This window comes from Vicugna pacos, chromosome 27 (genome assembly GCF_048564905.1).
Source record: "Vicugna pacos chromosome 27, VicPac4, whole genome shotgun sequence".
Lineage (NCBI taxonomy): Eukaryota > Metazoa > Chordata > Mammalia > Artiodactyla > Camelidae > Vicugna > Vicugna pacos.
In genome coordinates, this window is record NC_133013.1 from 27,897,524 (window position 1) to 27,909,766 (window position 12,243).

Here is a 12,243-nt window from a genome sequence, read left to right on the forward strand (position 1 = left end):
TATGTGCTGAGTGCTGTGCGGGCCTCAGGGCTCAGAGGTAAAGATGGAATGAAGACAACGCCCCAGTCCAAAGGCAGCTCAGAGTAAGGGGAGAAAGGTGCGAAGCAGAATGGCATGCTAGTAGGTGGCGGGTGTACCTGGAGCATCTGCAGAGGGATCTGGGGACTCGTGGGAGGGGATCGGAAATCTGGGGTGTTCTGCCAGAGCTGAGCCTTAAAGGAGGAGGGAGGTCCGTCAGGCAGGGCATGGTATGAGCAGGGTTTAGGAGCAAAGGATATGGGGTTTAAAAAAAAACTAATTTTAGACATACAGACAAGTTGCAAAAATAGTACAAGGAATTTCCTTTTATTCCCGCCCTTCTTCTCTTGATGTGAACATTGTACACAACCAGAAAGCAACTGTTCTGGACCAAACTCGATCCAAGTGATCTAGGCTGGCTTTTCAGAACCGATTCTGATCCACTTCAAACCTGGTCAAATTGTCATGACCGTATTTTGCTAGTGTGTCACAGAATGGCAGACTATTTAAAGTTAAGACTATAGAGTGAAATCTAGTCTCATTTTAAACATATTTACATTATATATAGACACAAGAAAGTATTAATTATACAAAATGGCAAGTTTTAAATCTCTCAGTCCTGTTGCATTTCTACTTTTATCCATGTGCGTGTGTGTGTGCGCAAGCATGGACCAGACTGGCAGGACTGGGTCCTCACATCTGAGATAAGCAACTAACCCTCACCCCCAGAGAGGGCAAAGCAGAGTGGGTGCCTCAGGTCACAGGCCACCCGGGGTCACCCAGCCCCCGCAGCTCCCCGGCATGTCAGTGTCTTCCGCACACATCTGGGAGGGTGGGCTGTCAGCTGCCCTCCTGCATCGCTTCAGTGCCGAGGTGCCCGCTCCTCGGAGAGCAACCCACACTGTTGTTGGAGGCTCTCGGTTAGAAAGCCCCCTTTAATTTTAACTGAACCCTCTTCCTTGTTACTACTGTCCATCGGCCTCAGACGGGGCCCCTGGAATGAGAGACAAAAGCAAGCCCTCCGTCAGCTCGGTACGTTTCTGCCTGCCGCCCCAGGGTAACCATGAATTAACCATCAGTGTCGTCTTCACTGCGTTGTCCCCACTGCCATCACACATGGTCCGGTCCTTCTGCACAGGACTGCCACCCCTGCAGTAAGTCTGCCCCCTGCCTAGGGCCACTCCTCCTGGGGGTCCCCAGCCTGGAGCACAGGGCCAGCACTAGTGAGGGCTCCCAAACGCTGGCGCTGGGGGACCAATGGCAGCTTCCTTACCCCAGAGCACGTGGGACTGGACCAAGAGCCCAGCGTGAACAGGCTGCAAGAAGGCAGCGTGTGACAGCCGGACCCTGGCGGGGGCAGGGATGACGAACACAGCGCTGCGTCGCACTGAGACTGACCGCTGACTGGTACCCGCAGGGTATTTCTTGGGGCTGGAGTTCCAAAAATTACACGTTGAAAAAATACTGCTCTCTACTCTTGACAAACAGTAGTGTTTTCATCCTAACGGCATTTCAGGGTGCTGGGGCCCAGCGGGGAAGATGGAACCCCTCCATTATCCCTACTTTGTTACCATTTGGAGGTGGAAGGGAAGCAGACGTGTCGTCAAACCCCTAATTTCAGGCTCCAGGGAGGTCCCGGGCCCCATCACAAGGCCTGCAAACCTGTTCTTTTCATTCTCTTGGTTGTAAACTTTGTAGACTGTAAAGTCAAGGGAGGCTTGTGCCCAATGAACAATAAGGAAGTAAGGGAAGTGTGATTAAAACACAACATGGCACAGCACAGCACAACACGGCGCCGCTGCCTGCGAGCTGGTAAACATGCTGTTCTCAGCAGTGTCCGAGCTCTGTGGGTGAGCGTGAAGAAGCCGTCCCTCCCCATCTTACTTTGTTCTCTTTGGGGCCGGCCCCCACCTGCCCTGTAACCTGCAGCCCCAAGCTCCGAGGACAGAGCAAAACGACTTCTCGACGGAATGCCGGGTTTCCAGCGGTCAGGGAGTCTTCAGGCTATTTGAGTTATCCAGCCCCGTTCCCTCCCTTACTTCTCTCTCTCTTTCTTGCCCCATGGCCAGAAAGAGGAGATAGGAAACTTCCAGTTACCTCGTACAAGACAACTTTTGGAATCCCAAATATTCAGGTTATTTCTCTTTTCCCTCTTTGCAAGTGGTAATACTTGTAGCCAGGAGGCATCACCCAGGGTGAAGCCGCTTCTCCAGGAGAAGCAACGCTGAGCAAGACAGAAGGTGGATGTCACGGCCCCCAGACCCACCGGCTCCGTTCTCCATCTGGCGATGATTAACTAGGCAAAGACAAGGCACATGGATGGAAGGAGTCCATTTGCAGGCACTTGCTCCTCTCAGTGTGACTGGTCATTCTTTCATCCATCCATCCATCCAACCTATAATGAAGCCAACCAACTATGAGTGATCAAAGAGAGGATGAGAAATGTTAACCAAAGTCGAACGGGGACAGGGTGGGAGAGGCCATCCTAGACAGAAGGAAACACACTTGCAGAGGCCCAGAGGGAAGTCTGATACACTGGAGGACGGCAAAGGAGGGCAGTGTGGCCCAGGCTCGCGGGAGGGAGGGGGGAGGCGGGGTGAGGGGGACGGCTGGACAGCGCTGAGCCTTCCAGGTGTGGCTGATGGTCCTCCGACACGCAGCGAGGCTCAGGCACGTCCCATCAGAACAGACACAAGCCACAGGCTGGAGCCGGGTCCTGCGCCCCTGCTGTCCTAGATGCTGGCTTTCGGGGGGGTCCAGGGATCCCCGAGGGGAAGAGGTGGTGGGGGCAGCTTGAAGCAGTGGCTTTTAATCAACCAGTGCAAAAGCAGCTCGTTTCATCATCAACAGAGAAAACGGCTCTGTGCAGACCTGTTAAAGGTCGACGCTCAGGGTGATTTTTGTGAGTGGGTTATTTTCAAATGAGCAAGAGGAAGCCTCCAAGGGGCTGATCTGACCAGATCTCTGTTTATCCAAAGGGATAGGGGGAAAAAGTCCCTTTCGTTAATTTAAAAAAAAAAAGGTAATGCAAAAACATCATTCCACAATTCTTTTGTAATGAAAAACATAAATGCAAAATAAAACAAATCCGTCATTCTAGAGGAATGCCGTGTCTGCCTTCCCTGCTTCCTGGGAGGCTGTCCCGATAAGGTCCCAGCCTCCGCCGGCCCGTGCTGCCCTGTGCCCGGCGCCGCACATCTCCGGGGCTGCGGGCCGCGGGGGCCTCGGCACGGGAGCCACGGCGGCCTCGGCACGGGAGCCACGGCGCTGCTCGCGGCTAATCGGCTTGTCCGGGCCCCGCAACTGCCGTCGCCTCCGCCTCTCTGGCAGTCTTCCCTCTTTTACCAAACTAGCTTTCTTGTTGAATGGACTCACTTTTGTGACATCTCAGAGGCACCGCGCATCCACCAGCCACATACGGTCTGCGCGCAAACCCAGGCCCAACGGGCCAGTCACGTGGCCTTCAAGCTCACTGCTTTTGTCACCGGTCGCCTTTGCCCGGCCTCCACTGTCAGTATGGGGGGGCCCACCGTGTGCCAGCGGTGACATCCTTCAGACTTGGCTGCCAAGGCTCCTGTGGGTCCTGCGTGCCCTTTTTCATGCCTTTCATGTTTCCTGATTCATACTCTGCATGATGGTGGCATCTTCTACATGTGAAAAGCAGTTTGGGGTAACAGAAGGCAAGGATCCCCCAGCCTCCACACCAGCGTCGCCTGCTGGTCACGTCGGCACAGCAACCACCAGCCTCAGCACCGCAGTCACCTCGTTCACAAAGCAGGAGGCACAGATCTGCCCTCGCTGGAAGGAAAGGGGCTCGCACCAGCTCACGAGGCCCCTTCCAGCTCTCGGGTCTACAATTCTCTCAGAAACTCTGCAACAGGGAAATTCTGCAGCCACCTGAGAAAAGATGACAAACACAGAGAAGTATGTGACTTTTTAAAAATTTCAAGCTGCATCTTAAATGGCTTCTTTCATTCCTGTGACGTGGAGACTGACCACGTGACTCGGGGGCCGCATCATGGCTTCAGACGAAAACTCCCCACAGCCCATGACTTGAGTCACTAAGACTCACTGATGGAGGGGCTGCGTTCACTTACTTGGTAGGGATGAGGCGAGGACGCCTGCCCGTGTGCGAGCCCTGGAGTGGCGCCTGTGTCCCCTCTAAGTGGCTGTCGGTTCAAGGCTGTGGGGTCAGCGTCCACCGCCAGCTTCTTCCCGAGGTCACCTTCCCGTTTCAGTCGTGGCGTTCGTTCCAGGGGTGGGAGACAACATTTCCCGTCACGCAGGTGAGGGAGTGGCAGACATGCGCCCTCTGAGCGTGCGTGTTTGATGGAGAACGGGAGCCGCTGGCAAGTGCCGGCCCGTGCCCTTCCCACTACCCCCGGGGCCGGGCCGCAGCCACGTCAGGGAGCCCCTCTCCGCTGCCCGGCCCTCGTCCGCCCGCGGACCGAGAAAGCAGGTGTCACGTGCTGTCAGGACCGCTCTCAAAGCCTCTAAAAACATCTTGAGTTTCAGATCTCATGCACATTAAAGCTGAGGACTTCGGGCCCTACTCAAAGCATATCTAATCTAATCAAAGGTGGTTTTTCCTTCTTCGGGATTAAAACAAAAACACTGCTGGGTCTCCTCGTGCTTGTCCGGAGGCTTGGCCTAGCAGTGTGGACAGACTTCTCCTACACTCATGCCTCTTTCCAGAGCTCATTATGGATCTCGGGTTTGTTCAGGACGAGCTCTGAGGCCCGAGAAGCATTTCTTCTAAGGTGTTGGGAGGACGACCACGTCCAGGGCCGGCAGCCTGAGCGGCGGGGTCGCTGCCTCACCTGTGCTCTCGGTGGGGAAGGACCGCACCTGCTCTGTGCCCGTGAGGGGGCAGGAGTGCGAGGGGTCACGGGTGAGCCACCCCTGCGTCTGCCGACACGATCCACTTAAGGGCAGGCGACCAGGAGCGGGAGGCAGAGGGAAGGCTGGGGAGGGGGCGAGGGGGTCTGAAGTTACGACTCTGGAAAACAGCAGCAGCTTGTTTTAATCTGGCTCGAGACATGTAACCTTGAACAATGTCTAACCTCCCTGAGCCCCAGTCTCCTCACCTGCAGAGTGGGCACACACACACACACACTCTCATCCCTCTGCCTTCCCGGGTGGGGTTTTGGGAGGAGGCGGCTGCGTCCGTGGTCCGTCCCTTTGTCAGGCTCCCTGTACCGCTGGTCATCCACTGTCACGGGAACATTCCAAGGATGAAGGCAGGGCATGTGATCGAGCAGAGAGCAAACATAAGCAAGAGCAAGCACGCAGCTTAAATCGCACACCGGTGACCTGGTCCTGTGAATGGAAACCACCACCCGGTGGGAACGCAAGCGAAGCCCCGCCACGCGGGCGGACGGTGGGACGGGCTGGGTGGGCGGAAGGCCCGGCGGGGTTTTATTTTCCCTTTTCTTTTTAACTTCTCTCCTTTCCTCTTTCTTTTGGGGTTTTTCTGTTCTTCTTTCTTTTATGAAAACCCAACAGGCTGTTGTGAGGAGAGAAGAAAGAAACATCTTCTCACAAAGTTAGCTTTGTGAAAGTGCGGGTCAAGCTTTTCACTCGTCAGCATCTGAAGTTCCCTGGAAGCTAGTAAGACCCGTCTCCGTAGAACGGCTTCCTGAAGGGGTGACGCGCACCGGACACGTGTGCCCCTGGACCCTCGCTCTGTGGACTCATTAACTGCGTGACTTTCAGAAAGCGCCTTAACGCGGTCTGAGTTTTTCAGCTCTAAAGCGCAGATAACAACTCTTGACAGCATCATTTGGGCAGTCATTGCTGACGCTCACTGTTTCCCTCTTAGGGCAAAAGAGGATTTAACTTCCCCGTCCCCTTGAAGTTAAATGTAGCCCTGTGACTTGCTTTGGCCACTCCACTGGAATGGGACTTCTCTTTTTAAAAGAAAAGAAAAAGAAAAGAAAAGAAAAGAAAGAAACAGAGAAAGAAAGAAAGAAAGAGAAAGAAAGGAAGGAAGGAAAGGAGGAAGATGAAGGGAGGAAGGAAGGGAAGCTGGCGGGTGCTTTAGGTCTCAGTGCACCAAAAAAAAAAAAAAAAAAAAGAGCTGGTCATCAGCAGTGATGGCAAATACCAGGATGTAAAAAAAAAAAAGAGAACTCATAGGAGAACTTATGAAATTGTAAGGGCAGAGAGTCCACTTCCAGGCGTGTGTTTCTTTAAGGAAACACTATGCAGCGGAGGAGGAGGAACCTCCTGAGAGGCGCCCCAGGGAACAGTGAAGGAGGGGTCCCGGGGAAAGCGCAGGAGGCCGGGCAGGGCACGCCCTCCACCCGGGGAAGCCACAACCAGGGGGCTGACACGTGTGCAGAGCGCGCCCACTGAAGACCCCAGCTCCGCAGGCACCAGATGCCCGGCGAGGACCCACTGGAGGGGAACGTGTGCTCCACTCCAGGGTCAGGGAGCCAGCCCACGTCTCCGCGAGCCCCCCGAGCTCCCACTCCACGCTGCTTTGCTCCAGACTAAGTCCTTCAGAGAATCAGGGTGCCCACCTGCTTCGGGAGCCTGAGAGCAGCCTGGAGTCAGGCCGGGGGGCAGTCGGCAGCCGGGAGACGGCGCGTGTCCAGAGTGAGCTTGGGCTGATCCAGAGACCTCGCCTGGGAAAAGCAGGGGCGAACCTGGAGGGGAATTTCTGAACCAAATGCACACATTCACCTCGGAGAAGGAAATGCTTCAGGTGCGTCTGCGTTTTTTGATTATGAAACATGGCCAAACTCCATTGACAAAATGATTTTAAGACCTTTTACAGGAATAATAAAAGTCAGAAGAGAAAAGAGAACTCGTGTGGGTTGAGCACCCACTCAGGGCTGGGCTCTCTGCGGAGTGCGGCGCCATGCACAACTGCAAGGGTGCGCGGCGGCTGCCTGTCGTCTTCCTGTCAGGCACTGCATTCACCTCTCTGAGCCCCGGTGTTCACAGGCATGGAGCGAATGGGTTAACTCTACCCAGCCAGTGTCCACCGCAGAACGACTGAGAGCACGAAATGAAATCCTGGCAGAAGCTGTGAAATGTACAGCTCGTCAAGACGCACTTGACCTTCAGTGGGAAGGGAGGCAGGCTGACTCTGGATGACTCCTGGCTACTCTTCTGTTCCGCGGCTACAGGGCAGGCGGTCTGTCTTGAGTCAGGTGTCCCCCAAGGCCGACTCTAAGATGGGGATTCCAGCACACGTAACTCACATGGGGTGACCTCAGGGAGCATGTGGGGAGAGGAGGCGAGGAAGGGAAGAAGGGCAAGCTGATGAAGGGTGTGTCAATGAATGGGTGACCACCGTGGGCGGCCTGGGCTCTGTCCCACTGGGGACCTCGGGGAAACTGTGGCACGTAATTCTCTGGCACCTCTGGCCCGTCCCCTGCTGGGAACAAAGCACATTCCTGGGCCTAAAACTGTCCTTAGGCAGAGAGGCCCAGGGAAACTCCTTGTGAGGGACTGTCTGCAGACTCGCTGGGGCAGACCCGGGGGACCACGAACGTCTCCTAAGGAGAGCCCCCACCTCCCGTCCAGAAAAGGAGGAAGGGAGAGCAGCCAGAGAGAAGTGAAGCCGGAGGAGTAAGGCGGCAGGAGCCCACGTGGAGTCTGCCCCACGTCAAAGCCTAGACTTGAAAGACTGGAAACCTGGGCGTCCAGGAGTAGAGTGCCTCTCCCACCCCATCCCACCTGACCCCTCCCCTCCTGCGCCCCAACCCTGCATTGGAATATGCACCCACTTCCGGGGGCGGGGCTGGAAAACCTGTGGCTGAGTCCTCGTGACTCTTTCCTGAGCCATGACGTGCCTTTTCAGCCCCATTAGGCAATGAAAGGAGGGTTGATGGTCCCCACATGCAGGATGCAAAAGCAGGGCACCTTCACATGATTCCAGTGGGACTTTAACTGGGGGGCGGTACATAAGCTAGCGTCCAGGAGCAGGAGCTTCGGAGTGAGGCCACGCTGGGTTCAAGGTCCAGCTCCACCCCTTGCTAGCTGTGTAACCTCAGGCAAGTTCCTCTTCCTTTTTATGCTGAAGTTTCCTCGTCTGTAAAACAGGGTAAAATACTAGTAAATTTCTCAAAGGGCTGCTGTGAGGATTAAACGAGACAATGCATGCAAAGCCCGCATCACAGTTTCAGCACGTAGTAAGCACTCAGCAAGTTCCAGCTGTTACTGTTTCTCGCTCACTTAACAAACATCTTTTGAGTCTTCCATGTGCCCGTTCCCATTTCAGACACCAGAGACACATCAGCGAACAAGACACACTCAATCCTGCCGTGAAATTTAGATTCTGTTGCCTCAGAGGCAGACACTAAACAAGTATACAAATGAGCAACCACTATAATTGCAGGTAATAGTACGTGCTTGACAGCTAAACAACATGAAGAAGTAAGAATGCAGCAGATCCTGGGCGGCGCTCCAGGCAGAGTGTAAAAGCCGTGAGGCGAGAGCAAAGTCGTGGGTCGAGAAAAAGGAGGAAGGCTGGTGTAGTGAGGACTGGAGGGCACGAGAGAAGATGGGGTGAGAGGCAGCCATGGTAAGCAGTTTGGGTTTCGTTCTGAGTCTTGAGCAGGGGTTGACTGGTTTGATTTGCACTTTAAAACACCGACTTGGGTGGCCATGGAGAGAACAGACTGGGGAAGGGACAGCAGGAGAGGAGGCAGAGGGATGAGTTACCAGGCTACTGAGTGGGTCCAGAGCGGTGGAGGTGGCTCAGACGGGTGACGTCAGTAAAGATGCTGACAAGCGGCTGAATCTAGGATGTTATGCAGATGGAACCAACCCCACTTCCTGATGGCTTGGATGTGGACTGTAGAGAGAAAACTCAATCTTAACTCTAGAGGCGTGGAGCCTGAGAGTCTGGGTAAACGGTGGTGCCCTTGTCTGAGAGAGGGCAAACTGGAGAAGACACACGTGTGAGGAGGGGCTCGGGCAGGAAATTTAGAGTTCTATTTTGGACGTGCAAACTAGGAACTGTCCAGCAGGTGTCCCAGGGAGCACGTAGAAGGCACTTGGCTTAGGGGAGAGGTCTGGGCTAGAGATATGTTTGGGAACCACTAGAGTATGAACAGTATTTAAAATCACGAGACTGGGGAAGATCACCTAAGGAGTAAGGGGAGATAGAGAGCAAGTCTGATGGCTGAGCCCCAGGACGCCCCGGCACTTAGAGAGGGAAGGAAGAGGGGCAGAAGGCAGGAGGGGCAAGCAGGAGTGACCAGTGAGCAGGAAAGCCAGGAGAGCGAGCTACCCCAAATTCTACAGAAGGCAAGGTTTCCAGAAGGAGGAAATGAACCACTGTGTTAAATGCCAATGGGAGGTCAACAACATGAAGACAAGAATTGGCCAGTGGAGTTAGCAAGATGACACTGTTGGTGCGCTTGAGAATCCTGGCTTCAGTATTACTGGGGAGACGAAGTTCTGGCTGACAGAGCTCAAACGCAGAACAGGAAGAGGGCAAGTAGAAGTAGGAGCGACAGCTGTTTTGAGGAGCTGCGCTATAAAGACGCCAAAATAAACAATGGCTGAAGGACTAGAGGTTGAGAAGAGATTTATCAATTTTTTTCACTATCTTAAGGGATGTTACAACATAGTGATATGCCAGTGGGATAAACCATTAGAAACGGGATGATGCAAGAGAAAGATGCAAAGTCCGTGAAAGGAAAGAGGGGACGGGACCCCACGAACCGGTGATGAGTTGCCCTGGACAGAGGCAGAGGCAGGTCAGCCTTGCAATGGGAAGAATGCAGAGGATGCAAATACAGCCGCATGAAATATTTCTGTATGTTTCTCTCTAGAAAATCTCCCAAATTTCAACTTAAGCACCTAGTACATGGCTCAGCTGGGGCTGGAGGTTTTGCACTGCCTGCCAAGCCATGATTTGGGCTTCACAGGCCATCTCAAGAGAGCAAAAACAGAGGACATGAGGTTACAGACCACATTCTTTTCCATTCTTGTAGGCTTCAATAAATGCCGGATTGGTTTGAATTACGAGAAAATAAAGTCCATTTGTTGAAGACCTCCTTAAAAGACATTTACAGATGGTGCAGAAAGCCATCATTCTGGGGAGCAAACGTAGCCTCCACAGTCTCCTGCAGACGGGGAGCAGGTAAGGATGGACGCTCTGCCAGGGAGAGCTGGCCCTGGTCCACCGGCTTGCTCTCCAGTCAGTGACACGGCATCCTCCTCGTCTCACTCACCGAGCTGACCGTGTTAGACTCTCTAAAGGGAGAGGCTGTGTCTTAGTGCACCGTGGCTCCCGCCATCCGCCGCGGTGCTCGGCTGCTGTGTGTCAGGGCAAATGATGGGGCCCCTGCTCACCTGCACTGGAGATGGAAAGCAGGTCCCTAGACATGAAAGGAGACCCTTCTCACTTCACGTTCCCTTAAAGGCTCCTGACCCCATGTAACTCTGACAAAGAGACTTTTGACGTTACCCAGGAGGAAACACTCCCAGGTCGGAAGGTCTGGAGCTCTAGTGTACCCCTCTGACCGTCCAGCACTTCCTACAGTGCTGACTGGGAGATCCTCCTGTCTTCCTACTAAAATCGTAACGCCGGAAGGATGGGGAGCACAGCACCCACGCGTCTAACGCTCCGCCCGCCGTCCACCACGCCGAGGCAGAGCATGTTGAGTGGTTTCTCTTTCTGGGTCTGAAGCCACTTGTAACAACTCACCTACGGCAACTCATGAAAGTCCACGCTGGGTCAACAACCAGGAATGGTCCCTGGAGCCTACTCCACTCCTCAGTGGGGCGGGAAGACCTGGACCCGAAAACAAGCCCTGGTGGTGTCTTGGTCCCTCAACCACGGAAACTCTCCCTTTCCTTCTCCCTTGGGCCCTGCAGCCACCTAGACGCGTCCGCCCCCTCCTTCCCCTCGCCTGCACATCCAGGAGCCCACTTTTCTTTGGCGTCTTATGGGGTCTGTCAGACCCATGGACTGTTTTCTTCCAGAGACAGCTAATTAGGACTAGGAAATTTAGAATATCAGCCCTCGGAGTCGTAAGCCTGTACGATAAACACCTCGTCCAGATTCCCGAGAACGCCCCCCCCCCCCGCCTGACTCCCGTGTGCTTCCCAGGTCCCCTTCTCGTACCCTCAGGGATGTGTGCTTCATCTGCAGGAGGGACGAGAACGGAGAAACGGACTCATCCTGCTGGGAAAGCCTCCACATGTGAGTGGCTGTCTGGGAACCACACCTGGGTAGACAGCACGTTGCTTTCTAAGACCCTGAATGGCACACAGCGGCTGAAGACCTGCTTCTCTGTGGGATGGCCCGGAAATGACACCAGGCTTCCAAGCAGTTCTGCATATGAGGTGGTGACTGCAGCTGGGGGGAGGAACCATGAGTGAGGAGCACCCCAAAACTTGGATCAGTTTGCTCTTTGAGACCCAAATCCACACATCAGGTCACGGACAGAGGCAGTCACCTTACAGAGGCGGGGGCATGACTCTGCGCTGACGGCATTAGCACGTCTAGAGAAAGACTGCGGAACCCAGGTGAGAGCCGGCCAGCTCGGAGCCTCGGTCAGGAAGGCACGCTCGGGGTGGGCCCATCCACGCCAAGCCGAAGGTCCGCCCTGGACGGTCCCTGCAGCCGCTCTTCACCGTCGCCCTCCTGCAGGTTCAGGAGATGATTTGCAAACACTGCTGGAGTTCCCAGCATCGAGCCTGATACTTGCACACACTCTTCTCTTCTCCACGGAGGGTGAGGAGAGGCTGGGAGTAGCGTGCACACAGCGGGCACGGTCCTGCTCCAGGGGAGAGCCGCTCCGAGACGGGGCTCGGGACAGGGGCAGCAGGGGCCACCAGGAATGGGCCGACAGAATTACCCAGACTGCAATCAACACCTTCCTTTCACCCCGCCTGATTAAAGAATTTCCCAGACGCTTTAGGGCAGAGGAAGCCGGTCGTGAATTTTAGACCCCGCCCCACAGTGAGGGGCTTGGTGTTGTGCCGGGGTCCCCGACGCCTCCAGGGGCAGTGATTTGCGAGGACTCACAGGAGTCAGCGTGTGGCCGCACTCATGGCAGGGGAAGGACGCAGAGCCAAATCGGCAAAGGGAAAAGGCGGGCGGGAGAAGCCCAGGGGAAACCGGGTGCAAGCCTCCAAGCGTCCTCTGCCAGTGGGGCCGCACAGGACGCGCTCCCTGCCGCCAGCAGCAAGTTGTTAACGATACGTGTGAAATGCCGTCCAGGGAAGCCCATCAGAAACTCGGTGTCTCAGGCT

General features: G+C 54.9%; 1 long non-coding RNA gene across 1 annotated transcript; it reads right to left on the bottom strand.

Moving 5' to 3' along the window:
- Positions 1-364: 364 nt before the first annotated feature.
- LOC116285810 (uncharacterized) lies at positions 365-7,684 on the bottom strand. The gene is made up of 4 exons (XR_004195497.2): positions 6,543-7,684; positions 4,116-5,230; positions 3,394-3,915; positions 365-2,413 (listed from the first exon to the last, which is right to left on the bottom strand). It is a non-coding gene; the product is annotated as an uncharacterized lncRNA (long non-coding RNA).
- Positions 7,685-12,243: the final 4,559 nt, after the last annotated feature.